The sequence below is a fragment of the Convolutriloba macropyga genome, chromosome 13 (assembly GCF_964194025.1).
Source record: "Convolutriloba macropyga chromosome 13, txConMacr16.3, whole genome shotgun sequence".
Lineage (NCBI taxonomy): Eukaryota > Metazoa > Xenacoelomorpha > Acoela > Convolutidae > Convolutriloba > Convolutriloba macropyga.
In genome coordinates, this window is record NC_134480.1 from 41,158,314 (window position 1) to 41,178,313 (window position 20,000).

The 20,000-nt window shown below is 38.2% G+C and overlaps 3 protein-coding genes across 13 annotated transcripts in view; 2 read left to right on the forward strand and 1 right to left on the reverse strand.

The window, feature by feature from the left end:
* LOC142352235 (nucleoporin p54-like) overlaps window positions 1–20,000 on the forward strand; it is a 608,913-nt gene that overhangs the window by 240,056 nt on the left and 348,857 nt on the right. The window lies entirely within an intron of this gene.
* Window positions 1–20,000, reverse strand: part of LOC142352231 (nephrocystin-1-like) — a 181,398-nt gene that overhangs the window by 85,689 nt on the left and 75,709 nt on the right. The window lies entirely within an intron of this gene.
* Window positions 9,960–20,000, forward strand: part of LOC142352205 (uncharacterized) — a 41,792-nt gene continuing 31,751 nt past the window's right edge. For 2 of the 7 annotated variants that reach the window (XM_075404632.1, XM_075404633.1), the window contains exon 1: window positions 10,685–11,380. The gene's annotated coding sequence lies outside the window, so the exon portion shown is untranslated. Of the gene's footprint in view, window positions 10,078–10,684; window positions 11,381–20,000 lie in introns of those variants that run through there. The other 5 variants (XM_075404634.1, XM_075404636.1, XM_075404637.1 and 2 more) reach the window with 5 other exon arrangements.

The following is a 20,000-nucleotide window of genomic DNA, read 5'->3' on the forward strand; positions in this document are numbered from 1 at the left end:
AGTGTTGCCGAAGAAGGGAAGTTCGAGAGTTTTATCGGAAAACAATCATTAGCGTTATCAGTCGAAAAATTATGATTCGAAATATTGCATATAACATTGGTTGGATGAAAATTCGGAGCTACATCTAATAGTTTCCTTATATTTTGTTGCTGAAATTAATCAAAACATCCACTTGAGCAATCAACTATAGTTATTGTGAACAATAAGTATTTTGAAAAGGTCATTTCAATGTCTGCAAATATCCACGGAAGAGAACTGATAAAAAAAACTAGGCAAGCATTTGAATGGCAGATGATTAATGAGATGAGAACAAAACCATAAGCTTAAAATACATAGCTCAGCGTGCTCTGAGTGACTGAGAATAAACTGTTTACTTTTACTAATTGTTTTGTTTGCTTTTTAAACCTGACTCAACTAACAAGCTAGCGGCCTAGTAACTTTCTAACTCAAGTTTGGAGAACATGATACATTTTAAACGCAATTCAAAAAACATAGTCGAATAAGTGTATGAAAATATAAATAAAACCAGAAACCCATTGTCCCGTGATTCTTAGGTTGTAAATTTTAAACCGTTGTTTTGAAGCAGTGTTATAAAGCAACACTAAAGATAACAGTGTAATAGTTTCCGAATGCTAATGAGATAACAATTGCGCCGTAATATTGCTATGAACTAATATCATCTTAACGGTAAGTTGGTCTTTTTGATAGTATTGTGCAAGATTATTGCGTAGTATTGTTGGATTGTTATTCTCTGTAAACTGGTCCAAATATCGGGCAAAAATCTGATCGAACATCATTGTGTTGGAAAAAACATGAACGATTGGTCTGGGGTAAAAAGAGTCTTTGCGTCAACTTCAAATGTCGGGGTTGAAGTTGTTTCGATTTGATAAAGTTCCAACCAAAAGTTCCAACTAAAATATTTTGTAAAAGAGATCCATGAGATGACTTTGGCTTGGCCGCCTGAGTTTTGACGAGACCCGAGGTTGCCTTATAGGAGAACAATGGAAAAAACCGTTGTCAATAATATTTCGGCATGAAAAGACTATGGATCAATTGATGAAAATCTGCCATACAATATTATCTAAAAAGAGCATTTTTGGAAATTTATAGTCAAAGGTTTTTTTCCCCATTTTGTGGCAGTTTCCAAGAATAGTTCGTCAGAAACTGTACTCATAATTATTTGGAAAAAATTTTTACTTCTAGGAGGAATTGAAACGTTCGGAGTGAATTGTCAGGTTTAGTTTTAAAAAGTTAAAGAAAAAGGGCCCAAGTTTCAATGGTTGAAAAAACTGTAGCAGTAGAAATACTGGATGTACACCTCCATTCAATCAGAGACTGAGAAGACACTATTCTCTTTTATCTAATGAGAACTTCATTAACTACAACAAGTCTATTAGTTAGATACACTATGTGTATACTCTTGACTCCGGTTCTGTACATTATTACCACCGTAATAATAGAAGTTTATCGTCAGTGTTTTACTGAGTGGGTTAGTCTGAGATATATAAGTAAGCCTACTTCGCGCGCAGAAATAAGTAGCCCTATCTCTTTATACATTAAGGCCGTAAAAGGAGCCCATCTCGGGTCTGCCTTAACACTTTATCGACATAGGTGGAGTTCTGGCCCCCTAATTGAGAAAAAAACTGTTGGCACTCTCCAAACTTGTTTTTTTTACATTCGAATACTTTTGCGATGTGCTGTGATTCTTAAACTTTCAGGTAATTTTGAATTGTTCAGATTGTTCACAGGTACAAAGCTGCCCGAATCAGCTGGTTAAATTCATGTTTTTCTTTTTTCTTACTTTTTTTTACGTGAAATTATTTTTCAAAGTGCATTTATCACGCTAGTGACACAACCTTAGTTTTTTTAACATCAGTACTCTAAAGTTTAATTGTAACGGCTGCTCTCCTTGTGTTTCACAAAGAAAGTTTTACACCGCCCAGTTCGTTCTGAGTGGTTACAAAATCTGTCCGGATACTTCGTTTATGCAGTTCGCTTTTGTAACTGTATATCCGTTCTGCTGTACTTACCGTTGCATTACAAATTCAGTTTGTAACTATTGGTTAATCTTAGTTTTTTCAACTATCAATTTGAACTGGATTGCTACAGATCACACAATACAGGATCTCTTTATGTATACCAGTTCAATCCGATAGAAAAAACAAATCGAAGACAAAGATATATGTCTAAGACCTGTTTGTGCAAAAATATTTATATTCAAACCTAAGTTGGCTTTTGCGGTTTGTACTCACAAGTTGAGAATACCAGAGGTTGGGGTTGTAACAGTTGAATTTCAGCTCCAATAATTCGTTGATGCAAGACACAGTAACAGAATTTACTGCTCAAGAATAATATTTGGAATACAAGACACAGTAACAATTTACTGCTCAGGAATATTTCTAGTTCAAGACACAGTAACACGTTATTTACTGCTCAAGACAATTTGTTTTTGCAATATTTTGCTGAGTTATACTTTCAGCCGTTTTCTGCGGCTACTACGTTGAGTTCTGTGTGTTGCTTTTTGTTATTTCCCCCTTTTTCTCTTTTTTCTCACGTGACAAACTGTAACTAGAACTAGAACTATAACTATTAAAATGACTAAGACAACAGAAAGTGTTTTGTTTCTATTTTCCCCGCCTATGCAATCTTGTTATTCCTTAAGCTCAGCTCCAACATCGCCGGCCCTGTTTTCCTTCGTGAAAACATCATCGTCAGTTGGTAGTACTGGAGCGAGCTTCACTACGGGCCTCTTGTAGTATCCATCTTTTGTTCGGATTTTCGCTGATCGAATCACTCCGTCGGAACCTTCAAATGTCTCGGCTATTCGACCCAGGTTGTAATATCCGCGTTTGTCACTGTCTTCCACTAACCACACAAGATGACCCTGCTGAAGACTTCTGTCCGTTGTGGTCTGCCATTTCTTTCGACTATTCAACGTTGGCAAGTATTCTTTACGGAATCTGTCCCAGATGAGGTCTGCGTAAGCTTGTGTTTGTCGGAAGAGCTTTCTATGATCAACAAATTGCTCTGCACCTGATAGATACGGTAAACAAAGGTTCTTGTTGCCAAGTAGGAAATGGTTTGGAGTAATAGCTTCTAAATCGGTAGCATCAGAACTGACTTGTGTCAGCGGTCTAGCATTCAGCGTCTGTTCAACAAGACACATCGTGGTTGACAGAACGTCCTCCGTGACTGATCGATTGCCCAGCACTGCGTACATTGCCTTCTTGCAACTCCTAACCAGTCTTTCCCACACTCCTCCAAAGTGTGGTGATGCAGGTGAGTTGAACTTCCATCTGATACCTTGTTGAATCAGATGTTCTTCAATGCGCACCTTGTTCCATGCTGCTATATACTCTGCCAGTTCCTTTTCAGCTCCAACGAAGTTTGTCCCGTTATCGCTAATCATTTTGACCGGTTTGCCTCTTCGAGCAATGAATCGCATAATTGCGTTCAGACAACAATCAGTGTCTAGTTTTGGTGCAATCTCTATATGTACCGCTCGTACAGTAAGGCATGTGAATAGACAGCACCAACGCTTTTCGTTTCTTCGACCAATCTTTACTGTGAATGGTCCGAAATAGTCTACGCCCACATTCGAGAACACTGTTGATGCGACTAATCGTTCTTCAGGTAGATCTGCCATTACTGGTGACTTTGTTTGGGCTCTTCCCTTTCGACATCTAATGCATTTGTTTTTGATCGATCTCAAAGCATTTCGTATGCCTAGGATCCAGAATTTTTGCTGGACTATGTTTCTGACATGCTCAGTACCTTCGTGGTGATTATTCTTATGTTCATTTTGCAAGAATAATTCAACTACATGGTGCTTCCAATGTAACAGTATTGGATGCTTCGTTTCGAAGGTCAATTGACTTTTACCTATTCTGCCTTGAGCACGAATAAGTCCTTGCTGGTCTATGAATGGTGAAAACTGGAGGATTTTGCTGTTTTTTGGAATTTCTCTTTCAGCCTTGAGAGATTTCATCTCTTGAGCAAACTGTTCTTGCTGCAGTAGTCTGAAGATGCTTGCTTGTGCATCCTCTCTTTCTTCAACACTTAGTATTTTTGTTGCCGGTTTGTACTTTTTGAATACCCGCTGTATGTATGCCATTGTATTTGCTAGTCGATTGTAATTGCTGAATCGTTCCCATTGAATCATCTGCTTCGTCTCTTCAACCTTTGATGAGAAGACCATTTGGTCGTTTTGTTCGTCTGAAGCAAATGTTAAAGCCACTTGTTCAGGCCATTCGTTCTCTCGCTGCTTCAACCAGGCCGGCCCAGTGAGCCATTCACTTCTCTTGAGTTCGTCAACATCGATCGCTCGTGTCCCGATGTCAGCTGGATTGTTAATACCACTCACATGATTCCATTGTGAAACATTAGTTGTATCCAAAATCTCAGCTACTCTGTTTGCAACAAACACCTGTTGCTTACGGTGGGAGCTGTGAATCCATTGCAGAACAGTAGTGGAGTCTGTCCAAAAGTTAGAACTGTGAATCTTCGATTCGCGTTCCTTCACTATCTGCTCTTTAAGTCTCACCGCCATCACTGCTGCTTGTAGTTCCAAGCGTGGTATGGAAAGGTGTCGCATAGGTGCGACTCTGCACTTTCCGATTACAAATGCTAAGTCTGCTGAGTATTCTTTGGGCTTTGAACGTAGGTATGCCACTGCGCAGATTGTATCTTCAGATGCGTCGGCAAACACATGAAGTTCCCATTTGTCCTTGGCTGTGCTGAAGTATCTTCTATCAATGCTGGTTTCTGCTACTTCTGGAAGCTGTGCCTTCCAATTCAGAAACTCTTCTTCTTCGTTAGGTTCTACTGAGTTGTCCCAATGTTGTCCATTTTTGGTCCAGATGCTCTTCAGGAGTCGTCTCATATGGACACTGAATGGTGCAAACAGTCCAAGAGGATCAAACACTGAAGAAACTAGAGATAAGATCTTCCTTTGGGTGATTAAGGTCTCAACTTGTTTGCTTGTACCTCTACAAACCTGTAGACTATCATCGGTAATCGTCCACTGAAGCCCAAGCACTGATGACCCTTCCTGGCTGGGTTCTACTTCAACCTGCTTTGTTTTGCTGATTGATCTTAAGTCCTCTGGGATTGCGTTGGTTACCACGTTGCTGTTGGTGATCCACTTCTTCAGTTCAAATCCATGTTTTGAGAGAAGAGGTTGCAGTTGTTTGAAAACCTTGATTGCTTCTTCAGGTGTTTCGACTGACTTGATGAGATCGTCCATGTAGAAGTTGTTTTGGATTGTTTTTGCTGCAATTGGGAACTCGTCCTCGTTATCGATGGCTACTCGCTTCAGAGCGTAGTTGGCACATGTTGGTGAACTCTTTGCTCCAAAAACATGACGTTGATACTCGTATATTTGCACAGGTTCGTTCAATGTTGGTCGCCACAAAAATCTCAAGCAGCTTTTATCCCGATCAGGAACTTGCACTTGAAGAAACATCGATTCAATATCTGCGGTTAAGGCAATTGGTCCTTCTCGAAATCTGAATATTGTTCCGATCAATCCGTGTAGTAGATCGGGTCCGGCTAACAACTTGTCATTTAGACATACATCCTTGTATTTTGCTGCAGCGTTGCAAACACGGCAAACTTTACCCGGTTTGTTGGGGTTTAGTACTGGATGGTGTGGCAAATACCATTCTTTTCCGAAAGTGCCTTTGACTTCCGATTTACTAAGGATCTTCACAAATCCTTTTTCAACATCTGTATCAATTGACTGTTGATACAATTCTTTTAAATTTGGGTCTCGTTGGAATCTTCGTTCCAGTGATTAGTGCTGACCAAGGGCTACGCCGTAGTTGTTTGGGAGATTGGCTTCTGGTTCACTCCAGAGCATGCCCACTTCGTACCGCTCGCCTGTAAACTTTGTCGTGCTCTCTAGAAATTTCTGAGCTCGCTGCTCTTTCTTTGATTGACTTACAACATTTATTTTGGAAGCATAGGTTTCTATGTCCCACCATGATTGGATATTTTCTGCCACTTTCACATCTTCTGTGAAGGCAAAATGACAAACATTTTGACTTTTCTTGCCTGTCATGGGACCACTGACTACCCATCCTAATTCTGTTAAGACGGCGAAAGGCTCACTTCGTGTTCCAATCTTATAGTCCAATGGACGTTGAATTTCGTAAGCATCTTGTCCATGTATGATGCCTACTTCCATCAGGTTGAATGTTCTGTTAGTGAGAACATTCAGATGTCTGAATTTGTTCTTCAGTTCCTTGTAATCATATGTTGTGTTTCCCAACGAGATTGATGGGTGTGCAAACGCTTCAATCGAATGCACCTTTGAATGTAGTCCCTTTATTGTGATAGGAACCTTCTCTGTCCTCAAATCTTGCGTCCCATGTATGCCAGCTATGTTCAAGGTAACGTCCATGCCTTTGGCTTGTAGTTGATCCTTGACACTTTGATCGATGAATGATACTGTTGACCCACTATCGAGGAAAGCGTAGGTAGTCAACCTGTTACTACCACTCTGAACCGATACAGGAACTATTTGAAGAAAACTAGTAACTTGGTTACTCTGGTTGATGGTTGCTGCGCTAACATTAACTGCGTGACTACCCTCGTCCATTTGGTTTTCTGAGTGTAGCAGTCTGTTGTGCTTTTTGGTACATCCATTTATACCGCACGGGTGGACTTTACAATCTTAGATTGCATGCCCTTTCCCCAGACATCCATCGCATAAGCGTTCTTTTCTCACTGCTGCATAGCGATCGGTGACATTCATATTCTTAAATGTTGGACAGTTCCATATTTTATGAGTGCCATCCGTTAGTGGGCAGTTGTTGTTTTGCATTTGCTTCGTTTCGCTCGCATTCAAACTCGCAGTAACGTTTGACGATTTTGAGAATCGTTTTTCCTTGTTAGCGTTTGGTCGATCATCTTCCTTCCGTTCGCTCTTGGTTGATGGCATTCCTTCGTGGACAAAAGCCATTCGAGCTAACCATTTGTCAAGGAGAGTGAGATCGGGCCTATCTTCTTGACACTCGTCAACGAAGAAGAACCACTTTTCTTTCAAGTTTGGGGGCAGTTTTTCAATTGCCACTTGCAGTGTTGAACTTGATTGCAGATCGCCTTCATAGTTGTATTGCTTCAGTACATTAACTAGGTTGCTGATTGTTATTGAGTAATTAATTATAGCCGTTGAGTCGTGCATTCGAATTGGTTGTTGTTTGCGCAACATGTTAAGCTGAGCGTCGACAATTAGGTGAGGTCGCCCAAACTTCCGTCCCAGGAGTTCCCACGCTTGAGCGTAGAATTCTCCCGAATAGCCCATTCCTGATATAGCTGACTTTGCTTTACCTGTCAACAAAGTTTTCAAGTGGCTCATTTTCTCTGAGTCGGGTATATCGCGATGGTGAACCGTTGCTTTGAACATGTTCGACCACTCCGGCCACTCTAGGGGATTTCCATCGAATGAACTCAACTTCAACTTAGGTAGCTGACTGCTACTGCTTGGTTTATTGCGCTTAAACTTGTCTTGTTCCCGGGCTGCGCTGGCACGCTCTCCACTTGGTGACCGTGACTTAAGTACACCTTCGCGATTGAAGCTTACCCTGGGATAATTGTTGTCGATCCTGGTTTTCGCACGCTCGAAACTATAATCGTGCAAGTTGGAGAATTTATTCGAGTTATCGAGCCAACCGGAAACATCTTTATTCTTCGGGGTTTTCCAGTTGAATGGTGATCTACTTCGCATACTAGGGGCTGCACTATCATCAGAATCTGATGCTCTTGCGTCAAGAGCTTCTTTCTCGTATTCCAGTTTCAGTGCACCTTCTTCTTCAAAAAGTTGCATCTCCATTTCAAGCTCCTTCCTTTTCAATTCGAATTCAATTTTCTTCAACCTCATTTTTGATGCAAAGTCTTTCTCTAGAGTCGCAAGCTTTTCTGCTTTTTTAGCTCGTTTATCAGAGGAGGCCTTTGAATCATTGTCCCTGTTTGGGTTTCCATGTTCAGCAGTTTGTTGAGAAACTCCCACAACAGACTGTGAAGACTTAGCGGCAGTTGGTTCTGCATCGCTTGTCAATTGTGCGGTTTGATTCTGTTGATCCGTCATGTTTGTTTCTCCGTGAATGTATGGTAACCAATCTGCGTTTAATGTTTGCCAGAAATTTAGTCGGTCGGTTTCGTAACGTTCGAACAATTCAGAATCACGAAGAAAATTTGATCGCTTTCGGTTAAGAATGCAAAGAGAGTCGTCAAGTTTCAGCACCTGTTTATAGATGGTCTTGAGTTTGCTTGATCTATCGTTGTTTCTTATTAGTTCCCGGCCTTCCTGAATTTTTGCTTTGATTTGTTTTTCGGAGTTGCTAATCTGTCTAAGCAAAATGTCCTGACTCTGTGACGGAGTCACTGCGTTTGTACTTTGGGACTGCAGCTTGAATATCTACAGTACCTTTTGTTTAATTGCTTTAATTAAGCCTTGCTATTCAACTTCTAATGCACTTTGCCCAATTGGCTTTGCGTTGTTGAATTGCTCGTTGAGTTTTGTTCTCGTTTGTCGATGACTTCGTCACTTCGACTGATGGGTTGGACAGCAGTTTATTCCACTGTCCGGGTCGGCGGACCAAATGTAACGGCTGCTCTCCTTGTGTTTCACAAAGAAAGTTTTACACCGCCCAGTTCGTTCTGAGTGGTTACAAAATCTGTCCGGATACTTCGTTTATGCAGTTCGCTTTTGTAACTGTATATCCGTTCTGCTGTACTTACCGTTGCATTACAAATTCAGTTTGTAACTATTGGTTAATCTTAGTTTTTTCAACTATCAATTTGAACTGGATTGCTACAGATCACACAATACAGGATCTCTTTATGTATACCAGTTCAATCCGATAGAAAAAACAAATCGAAGACAAAGATATATGTCTAAGACCTGTTTGTGCAAAAATATTTATATTCAAACCTAAGTTGGCTTTTGCGGTTTGTACTCACAAGTTGAGAATACCAGAAGTTGGGGTTGTAACAGTTGAATTTCAGCTCCAATAATTCGTTGATGCAAGACACAGTAACAGAATTTACTGCTCAAGAATAATATTTGGAATACAAGACACAGTAACAATTTACTGCTCAGGAATATTTCTAGTTCAAGACACAGTAACACGTTATTTACTGCTCAAGACAATTTGTTTTTGCAATATTTTGCTGAGTTATACTTTCAGCCGTTTTCTGCGGCTACTACGTTGAGTTCTGTGTGTTGCTTTTTGTTATTTCCCCCTTTTTCTCTTTTTTCTCACGTGACAAACTGTAACTAGAACTAGAACTATAACTATTAAAATGACTAAGACAACAGAAAGTGTTTTGTTTCTATTTTCCCCGCCTATGCAATCTTGTTATTCCTTAAGCTCAGCTCCAACATTAATTTATCGCAAGAACTACCTATCAACTAATATTTTTGAAATTAATAGTCAAAATTCAACACAAACTTAGTTACTGTTTAGGTAAATTAGTATAAAAGTATATAGCATGATTAAATCTATTCCTGCATAATTTTGTCGCTTTCAGTTTAAAATGTTTGACCGCAACTAAGTTGAAAATCTAGCAGCTGAAGTAAGAAAACATAGCTGAAGTCTTGCTTATGCTTCAAAATTAGCCTGAAATCTTTGTAAGCTATCAACTTATCGGCATGAATGAAAACTAAATCTTGCGGAAGCAGAAAGAAGGGTACCAGTCGGACAAGGTAGCAAAGGTTGTAATTGTAATCTTAACCCCCCCCCCCCCTCCTCCCCTCCCCCATCTTCTTCTCCATAGAATGATTGGCATAAAGGTAGGGGTGATTAGGCGCATAGACAGTATTGTAATTCAAGCAGTATTTATCAGCCCCTTCACTGCCCAATTCAAGGCACTCAAACCTCGAGAGGGTTTCAAATTGTATCTGCTGAGATTCCCGCTGATTACATTCAGTTTACCTTTTCCGCCTCTTTACACAAAAGTGAACAGATAATTACCGCAAAAACACGTTTATTTGCACTGTCTTCACTCAATCGTACTTTACTCAAAATTGTAAGCTACAATTTCTGCAGTGTTAGCCTCTATCAAACTAGAAAAGTATATATACAGTTACTTACTTTCGCAAAAAAGATCAAAATCGCTAATTTTTTCATATCATTTTAAATATCGTAGTGGCTTTCACAAAAGTATTTAAAAACAGACCTCCCACGCATTACCCCCCCCCCAACCCCGGTTTTTTTAATCACGCGCTTCCCGTTTTCTTTTTGAAATCTAGACAGAGATGAGTATATTCTTTGATTGGTAGCCCGAGGGTGGGAAAAGGAAGCACTCTAACTGCTTATTCTCGGGTTTTCCAACTGTTTATGCAAATAGAAGCCAGGGTTCTTCAAATTCGATTAACAGCCCACAAAGCGGTCATTCCTGTATTGATCCTGGAAATCAATCACGCTGAATGTTTCATAGCTATGCCCTCTATGAATAGTTCATTATTATTTCCTTAAAATTTAACCAAGATTCTAATTAAATTTTTCTGTTATAGCGCTGTCATATTGACTTCTACTTAAAAAGGAAAGAACAACAACAATTTTTACAAAGAAAACAACAATAATTTTGTTGCATAATCAAATTTTAAAACTCAATTTCCAATTTTTTATTTGGGACATTTTCACTTTTCCTTATAGAAAAAAAAGGGGAATGTCCGCTTTCAGTTGCTTCCTTCCATTTTGATCAATAATGCGGGGAAAAACTTGCAGTGGGGACTATTTGTCAATAAAAGATGAGGGTAATTGTCATGTTGTTTACCTTTGTTGTGCTAAAATAACGCACCTGAGTTTGTTTAATCAGTAGCCGTGCCGCAGACAAGATATATTTGGCGCGATTGTGGCGCGGTGTTTAATATTACATTGAGGGGTTGTCGCCACCGCTATTACTACTGCCCACACCGCCCGTTAGGGTAAAGGATCAACCTCATTATCCCATTTTTCACACAGCAGAGCTGAAATCTTTTTTCTTTGCGATTTTCTCTCTCTCCCAGTCTGTCTGTCTGTCTCTCTCTCTCTCTATCTCCTTCTCTTGTTTTGAGTTACTTTAACTTATGTTTTCTATTATATAGGTTATAAATAGTTCTCAATAAAATTGTATTAACCCTGGTTTCGTTATTGTCATGGATACAGACTTCGTCGGAATCGAAACAAAAGGAGGAACTGAAAGACTTAGTTGAAAAAGGGATTAGTTTTTAAAATTGCTCGAAACAGCATCATCTTCATTCATTCTTTTATTTTATATTTCAATACCTAAAAGTTACAAAAGCGTCAACAAAAACGACAACAAACATACTCTCAACTCCACCTCAAAGCAACTGTCGCATTCTAATTCTGTCACTTTAATCTCTTTTCTTCGTGTTTGTATTTCATTACCTCTTCACCGTAATCTATTATACCACCAAGGGTGAATATTGATAACTATATTAATCTTTTGAGCATGCGATTTCTGACACTTGAGAGCATAATGGGACAAAAAAATCAAATCTTGAAAGATTACTGTTGCTGTAAGATCTAAAGTTATTTACGTTGATTGCTGCTTGCTACTTGATCTGAAATTTGATCAGATTTTGCATTCTTGTGAAGAGATTGCTGAGCAGACCATCTCAGATCTGAATGATCTCAGATCATGTATTGTTCAGAGCTTTTAACAGACTTTGGTGCGTTTTTGCAGCCTTGTATATCCTGTAATTTTGAGCTCAGTTTTGCGCTCTTGCGCTCAAAAATATCTAACTCGAGGTTGTTTTGTTCTGGGATTTTGTTGTAATGTTCTGCATGGCAGTGTTCAACAAAATATTACATGATGCCAAAAAAAAGTCTATTGAAATTTTGGCATAAAAAACCAACAATGGTCGTGTCACTAGAAATCGAAAGAAACAGCACAAAATGTGCAAAAAAATGCAACGTACGACTGTTGGATTGAACAACACGCAACTTACCGTGCGAACCATCAAATCAAATTGTCAGCATTATTAGAGCCCTCTCTAAGTTTACTCCACCCGTTTTTCCCCCAAGTCTTTAATATCTGGGGAAAAAGCTCTGTCGACAATCCTGATAAAAGATGGACAGCATGTAACCGGTTAGATCTTTGTCTTTTTTTCCTTGTACTTCAAAGTGGGGTTTTTCGGAGGCCGTTTACCGTTTTCCATACAACGTAAAGTGTAACTTGTGTACTAAGTACTCAATTGAAGATGCTTTTTTGAAAAAAAAATTCCTAATCCGATTCGCAACCAATCTCCGGGTAAACTGTTATTATCCCCAGATAAGGGCCAAAAACTTTTAAAAATCCAATCACTCGAGAAAAATAACTGCCAAACGAAAATCCAGTACGTTAGTTGGGGTCGGATTATGACTCCTGTTTAGTACAAAATCAATTTTTCAAATTGGTCGTCTTCTCAATGCCAGAAATGTTTGAGCAGCCGTAAAAACACTACTAAAGATTTGTTACACAAAATTGATGCATTCCTAGTACAATGAGAGAGTATTGATCTTAGTGAGCAGTCTGTATATAAGACTGAAAAAAAAACAATAAAAAGTGGCAGATTAAAGACCACAATCACTGACATATGCAAGCAGAACTTTACCAATACTTCGATTTGCGCCAGTTAAGACATTGGTCTCAACCTCTCTATAATATTATAAGTGATTACACTGAAATTCTCGACAACCAGAAAAACTGGAGAAAACTATCTGTTCTCCCAAAGTGCTCTTTAAGGATAGCTATCTCGATTCACACGATGGCATATGCAGGCAAGTTTTGGTCAGTTTTTTTGTAAAATAATCCTCGCACACTTTCTGCTACTCCAAACCTGTCCCATTATTCTATGAAAGCACTACTTTGCAAATTGACACAAATCTGCAGCAACGGAATCCCTAAAGTTCATTCATTCTGGCAGGTAAAAAACATATCATTGAAGTCCTTGATAGTTTAATCAAAGTCGGCTGAGACAGAGACATTGATCTATGATAAGACAAGTGCGAACTCTGGTTCACATTTGTTGTCTTCTGAATTTCTAACTAGGCCAACAGTGAGGGGGATCTGTCGCCCAGAAGAACGATCAAATAAAATAAACCAAAGGTTTTGAATTGGTGAAGCAAGCGTTACTTTGTTACTCTGCAATTTCCCCTCTTCCACTCTTGTATGCTGTCGCAAATTAGATTGCCTTGAAATAAGTTAATTCACCATGGGGCTCGTAATATCAATTCTAGTTATATGGATAACAAAGGTAAGAGAATTACTTGCACATCAAAGGAAAAGACAAATTCAAGACAATTTATATTATTAATAACAATAAAAATACAAATTTCCGTGGTTCATTTCCCAAAGGAACTAAATCAAAACAGCTCACAGTATCCCAGCTGGTCTTGCAATTACAAACTTCCACAGTTCAGTCTCCTCTCTGCTTTTCACACTAAGCTTGTAAGGTTTAGTCCCACTAAACCAACTACTATCTCTCGCTTGTGCCAAAATCTCTTCTCTGTTCCACTTCTACTGTGTCTCAGCAAATCGTTTGGACCCTCTCTCTCTCTCTGTCTCTCTCTGTGTGTTACTTCAATTTATACTCTACCAAAACGCTCTTATCTTAAGCAAACAAACCTTAATCTCTTAAGTAAACATTGCAACTTACACTTGCAATCTGTCACATTCCGTAGGAGGGCTTTGTTTGCTATGCAAATAACCAATGTCAAATTATGCTCTGTCATTCAACTGCTACCAACCATTGTTCAATTTTCTCCTTATCTTAAGTAAACGACCTTTGGACTCACATGTAAACAAACCCACTCCGATTTATCGCATATTTGTGCTTGACATGTCAATCAGTGTTCGCTTAGTAAACATTGAACGTTGCTCTGAAAAGTTCTTATACCTATATTTCCGCTATAAAATTAATTAGCTGCAATCAATCCCTGTCGGTTGAATAAATAACTAAACTCAACTCTAAACCAAGGACCAGTTGTAATTTCCAATTTTGAAACTATTTCATGCAATTCCCCAGTTAAAAACCGCCGAAAAGTCTAATATTCGTAAAAGCCCAAAATTTGACCTCTAGGAATCAATCAGGGGTCATTCGTCAAAGATGTAGGGTCACTTTGGTAAAAAATAATCATTGGCGCAGAAAGTCCTACCATAGTTACACCTACCCACCAATTTTTATCATCTATTTCCTAATAGAACACGAGCAATGACCGCGCACACTTTTCATCGACCTCCCGGATGACCCCAAATTTCGGAACTTAATAACTTGTGAAGTAGTGGTCAAAACGTCTTCGGGTAAATTTTTCTAGTAACTATAGGGTGCCACCAACTTGCGTGCCAAGTTTCATGACCAACGGATCAGCCATTGCGAGTCGTTTGCAATTTGAAATTTTTTAACGATTCGTGGGTGCCAAAACTCGAAAAAATTGAGTTCGTCAAAATTGGCTGGGGTGGTTATTTTTTGTCACTAACTGTCTCAGGTTGTCATATTATTACCATTTCAAACTCATTCGGCCGCTCAAAAAAGCCAATTTCCGGTTTTCGGCACTCGGGTCGTCCCGAAGCACCGACTTATGGTCGGAATTTGGGACTGAAAATATCATCAATCGAAAGCCCTTGAAAAGTTACGCTAACCCTCCAAAAATCATAGGGTTACTACCAATACTCCATGAGCAACTCAAATTTTACGTTCCGCAGCACGGGCGTGCGCTAGTTCCGTGCAGGTTGGTGTGGGGTCAAATCCGACCTCAAAATCGGATTCCCCGTACCCAAATTAGTCTATCCCCCAATTTTCAGGTCAATCCGACTTCAACTTTTAGAGAAATTGCTATTTCAATTTCAGTGTTAACTATTTTTAGTGAAAACTGCCTATTCTTATTTCAAAATGCTAATAAATCTCTCCCACAACTTCCTAAACCCTTCCCATGATCATCTACTACATTACTCTAGACTTAATACCCATTGCAACCCTTAGTTACCTTGTATCATACTCGAACAGTCATTTTTTTCGCTCAAAATATCGAAAACCTTCAAATCACACCACTTCCGGTGTTAATAGCTCGGAGTTGGGTGGGTGGTCGGATTGGCCCGAACGGTATACCAGCCTTAGAGAACCATTGGGTGTACATGCCATTAAAATTTGGTAAACGTCCGGTTAATATAACCTCCATGAGGGGGGCGGGAAACATCCGCTTGGTGGTATTTCGAAAAACTGATAAATTGCCTTTTTATTTACTCTAATTCAACAAAACTCTATATAAATAACTCAGATCAAAAAGGTTTAACCGGCCGCGTATCCCTATTATATGTGGACAATCATCAGGGGAACATCCCCACAAATTTTCAGATTCCAATGATGTACATAACTTAAAAAGTCGAGGGTAACAGATTTGGGAATGCCTATTATTTTGCAAATTCTAAATCGAACTTTCAATTATTTCAAATTGAAATTCCAATTTTGATCAAAGTATCTAGTTCACGTCAAATCATCGCTCTCTAGTTTTCATCTAAATTTAAATCCCTCATTTCGACTTTGGCCTGACGCAAAAATACAAATTTGCTAATTCAACTAAATATATCGACAGCTCAATATGCTTTTGTTCATCAATTTGTTTGTTTAAAATATATCACTCAACTACCCTCTCTGACGCCTTCAAAACAATAACACTTTACGAAAAAACGCTTATTTCAAACACCTAATTAACTTGTCTAACTTGACCTAAATTATCTGACTTAACTAGCGCTATCTGGTTATGAAATTTCTATTGAGTTTATTCTTATGCTTTCTACAACATTAACTATACCAACATTTGGTCCAGAAGTCAAATGATTGTTAAATAGCTGTTCCAGATTCAGGGGTGCAATTATTGGATCATTTAACTTAGATGCAGCCCGCCATAAAGAAATATATTTATCAAATCTCAAAAACAAATAGAATTTCGAGTTTTCTTTAAGATGATTCTTAATAGACTTTGAGCATTCTGCAACAATGCTTGGGCGCTCTCAAAATTTTTAAGGCACCCGCAAATTGAGAAAAAAAATTGTTTGAAGTTCCCATTTTTTGATAGGAGCCAACAAGAATTATCTTCAGACACGATATTTGAGAAAATTACGATAGTTGATGGAACCTTGAACCTGAAAATTGAGCATTCTTATTCAATAAAACTTACACACCTCTGTTACAATCTGTTGTGTGGAGTGCAATTGGAGTGTAATTTATTTGGGTCTACCGGGGCTAGCCAAAGTGCTTATCAGTTCTCCGGTGAGATCGTACTTATTCTTTGTCCAAATTTCGGGGGTGGTCTTCCCCCCCAAAAATTTTCTGGGGCGTGTTGCCTGTGGAAAACAATTGAAACCATTTCCCAACGCCCATTTTTTATGCAATTCTAATGATGACAGAAAACAAAAAAGCGAAGCCTAATGCACACAACAGTATATTAGATTTTCCCTGCGGATCCTGCCAGTAAAATTGTGATAGTTTTTGTGTATAATGTTCATCCTGCAAAATATGGTTTCAAGATTACTGCTCAAATTTACCAAACAGCATTTTGGCAGTTTTGGGGAAAACTAAGGGCAAAAATGGTCTTGTAAAAATTGCGAGCAGAAAATTCACTTCCACTAACAAAAGCCGATATTGATTCTTTGTCGGATAATATTCAATCACTTAATACACAAATTAAACAAGAACTGTCTGAAATCAGAAACGATATTATGCAATTGAAACAAAATTCCTGCGAAGCTAAAATTGAGCAGCTACAATATGGCATCAAAGACTTAAACAGCAGCGTGGGTTCTTTGAAGCAAAATAGCCAAGCAAAATCCCAAAATAATCAACAATCGGAAAATAAAATGAGCTACAAACTAATAGTTTTTGGAAAACAGGAGAATCAGGACCAGATCTCGAGAATTGAAGCAACGAATGCAGACAAAAAACAAGTAGTATCTATTTTCGAGCAAATAATGGGGCTGAGAAATGTCGTAATTCATGACTGCTTCGGATTAGGGAAACAAGTAAGCAAGAAGAACAGGCCTATTGTAGTGAAAATTGATAATGCTTTGACTTTCAGAACGATTTTCCTATCTGTTTTGAAATTAAAAGGTTCTGGAGTTGTCGTAAAAAAATTCTCTCCGTTGAGGACTACAAAAAAGAAAAAACTCTATATCAGCGGAAGACAAATCTGATAAACAATTTTGGCTACGGAAAACAAAGTTTCTCCATTAAAGGTCAAAAATTATTTTATAAGGGTAAAGTTTTTGATGAAAACTTTAACCCTAATTTTGTGCAATCGTCTACAGATCAAAACGCCCATACGTCCTGACTACCAGTCATCACAATTTCATCCTTAAACTGTAGATCCTTGCTGAACAAAAATCGAAGATTTAGCCTTGATATTCATCTAAAAGTTCATAATTCGATATCATCTGTCTGAGCGAAACCTGGTTTGATTCGAGAGTTGATTGCACATGTGTCTTCATTTCAAACTTTTATAGCTTAGTTAGTAGAAGTGATCGGTGTAATGGTAGCCATGGAGAAGTTGTAATTGGCTTGAAAACAGAAATTAATATTCGCAGTGAAAAAATCCGGGCTAAATCTCCTGATTACTTTGCAACTTCGGCTCTCTTTTGCAATTTAGAGCAGGCAATAATTGTTAACAATGTTTACAATCCGCCCCATGATTCGCCTTATCGCTTAAAATTAGAATTGTTTGATGCTAATATACACGACATTATTAGTTTGGCTCATGAAAAAGTTCTTAAAAACGATTTAGATCTCATCGATGTGCTCATAGTAGGTGATGTAAACCTTCCTGGAATAGAGTGGAGTCTTCTGAGCAGTAATAATGCCAATGACAATACGTTTTGCCAGGTTTTTTGAAAATACGTGTTTTGTTCTCTCATAGAGGACAAAAACGTTAAAAATGATTGCTTTTTTGCGATTTTCCCTTACACTATTTCTTTTACCCAGATCCATTCGACATTTTCTGATCACCCAATGATTAGCGCTGAATAAATTTTTCGAGCAGCCAGGTTGAGAAATCAAAATCAGTTTATTCTTTCCGAAAAGCGGATCTGCCCCAAATTGCTGAAAGATTCAGTTACTTTGATGCCTCAGCTGAAAATATAAACCACACACTTCAAAACTTTTATGATGAAATCAACTTTTGCTCTATGGAATTTATTCCTCGGAAAACTAGAAGGCGAAGGGTAGCTCCCTATTACTTTCGTCTCATTCTATTCACGCAGAAAATGTTCTAAATACAGCTAGACGACGTCAAAAAGACAGAACGATAATTGAAAGACTTGAAAAGAACTCAGCCCATTCACTTGAACTAGATAAAACAGTATATCTGAATTCCTTTGCAGGATTAAATTGGACAGAAGTTTTTCAAAATATTGAGAGCTTTTGTCGTATTCCTGATCTTCAAACCAAAATGAAATTTGCTGGAAACAGTATTTCTGGATCGTTGAAAATTGCCAATGTTTTCAATCAACCTTTTGCATCTGTTTTCAAAGAAGACACGAGCCGTCTCTCAATGCCACTCGCTTCAGCAGACCCCACAATTTGTATAGAAGATATGTTTTTTCACTAAGAGTCAAGTAAAGTCAATGATCCTTAGTTGTCATTCGGGTTCTGAGTCATACGATAAACTGCAGCCAATTTTGTTGAAAACTTTTTTAGCTGCCATTGTCCAATTTGTAACTGGGATATTTAACAAAATTATAAATCAGCAACAGTTTCCAAAGAGCTGGAAGAAAGATAATCCAAAGAGCTGGAAGAAAGAAGAATAATTAAACCCCTGCATGAAAAAGAGTCGAGAACTGACATAAAAAATTACAGACCAGTTTCAATGTTGTGCGCGCTTTCCTTAATTTTCGAGAAGTTGTTGTATAGAAAATTTAGGGATCGTTTATTGAAAGTTTGGACAATCGCCAGCATGGATTTAGGCCCAAGCATTCTACAACCACTCAAATGCTCCAGTATTGTGAAAAATTTTTCGTTGTTTGAATGCTAAAGACTCTGTATCAAGCAATTATCTCGATATTGCGAAGGCGTTCGATTCAATTAATCACAAAGCAATTTTGTTGAAGCTTGTGCATTTTGGTTTTGATAACCAGTTTCTCATTTTTTTTAGCAGATTATTTATCAAATAGAACTCAGTGCGTTTATGTAAAGGATGAGCATTCGTCAGAGTTAACTGTTACGAGTGGTGGTCCACAGGGTTCAGTGTTTGTGGTTTTTATGTTCGCTGTGTACATTAACGACCTTCCATCTCTAATGGAGAACAGCACATATCTTTTTGCCGATGACACAAAAATTATTGGAAGTCAACTGAATTTATTTTTGCTACAAAATGATTTAAACAATGCTATCAAATGGTCAAAAGAAAACAGGTTGGAATTCAACAATGCAATAGCTATTGTTTTGATGTAAAAAAGTTAGATCAGTCTAGTGTCCACTTGCATGCAGATGATACAAAAATTACATGCAAATCTTCGGTGAATGATCTTGGTATAAAATATAACTAATAATTTAAAATGGGACAGTCATTTTAATGAGCGGCTATCGAAGGCGCAACGGAACCCTTTTTTCTTGAAGAGAAACGTTCCCTTTTCTACAAATACGAGAGTAAAAGTAAATTTATACAAAAAGTTACATTTTATCGATTATCCTTTACGCGCATTACAAGCATTCAAAGAGCTGGACGAAATCAGTCAAATTGGACGAAATAAGTCAAATTGGAAGAGTAATTTGTTTTGAGAGTTGTGAAATATGCAAATGTTCTCATTGAGCGAAATGACATCTCAACCTTTGACTGGACATGTCCAACAGTGTTATTTCGGAAACAGCTGAACTCGCTTTTGAAATTAAAAGCTGTGAACTTTAAATACTATCAGTATCCTGTTAATTGATCTTGTTTTTGTAGTTAATTAACAAAGCGATTCCCGCATCGCGGGTACCAAGTCAATTTAATAATACTAATAATAATAATAATAATAATAAT